This window comes from Suricata suricatta, unplaced genomic scaffold (assembly GCF_006229205.1).
Source record: "Suricata suricatta isolate VVHF042 unplaced genomic scaffold, meerkat_22Aug2017_6uvM2_HiC HiC_scaffold_16304, whole genome shotgun sequence".
Taxonomy (NCBI): domain Eukaryota; kingdom Metazoa; phylum Chordata; class Mammalia; order Carnivora; family Herpestidae; genus Suricata; species Suricata suricatta.
Genome location: NW_021860779.1, coordinates 1 through 739, shown reverse-complemented (window position 1 = coordinate 739; position 739 = coordinate 1). Strand labels below are relative to the sequence as shown.

The window sequence follows — 739 nt, the reverse complement described above, 5'->3', positions numbered from 1 at the left end:
AGAGTGCACTATTGGATCAAGGGGCTGGAATAAAATTCACTTCTTTAAACAAATTTAATGATTTTAGAGTTGTATAGCGGGACACAGCTTTACTGAATTATAATTAGTGTACAAGGAACTACAAATATTTTAAGTTTGGGCATATTTACACCTGTGGAGCCATCACCACACTCAAGATACTGAACGGAGCTATCATTCTGCAAAGTTTACTCACGCATCTTTATAGTCTTTTGTTCATTTCTACTCCTTCTTGTCCCACTCACCCCAATCCCAGGTAGTCACTGAAATGGCTTCTTCCACTCTAGATTAGCTTGCATTTTCGAGATTTTATATCAATTGAATCTTACTCTTTTGCCTGGCTTCTAATTATCTAATTATTATATAGGTATTCTCCCATGTTGTAGTTCAACAGTTCATTCTTTTTTTTTATTGCTGAGTCACATTCTACTGAATGGATATACCAGTTTGGTTATCCACTAACTTATTGATGGACAGATGTATCTGTATTGAATTTCTTTCTTTCTTTCCTTCCTTCCTTCTTTCCTTCCTTCCTTCCTTCCTTCCTTCCTTCCTTCCACTAACCTATTGATGGACAGGTGTATTTGTATTGGATTTCTCCTTTTTTCCTTCCTTTCTTTCTTCAAATGCTTCACGAATTTGGGTGTTATCCTTGTACAGGGGCCATGCTGATCTTCTCTGAATCATTCCAATTTTAGTATATGTGTTGCCAAATAGTTCA

The 739-nt window shown here is 36.3% G+C and overlaps 1 non-coding gene across 1 annotated transcript; it reads right to left on the bottom strand.

The window, feature by feature from the left end:
- Window positions 1-633: 633 nt before the first annotated feature.
- On the bottom strand, window positions 634-738 carry LOC115284705. Its single transcript, XR_003905320.1, has one exon. It is a non-coding gene; the product is annotated as a U6 spliceosomal RNA (small nuclear RNA).
- Between the last annotated feature and the right edge of the window lies 1 nt (window position 739).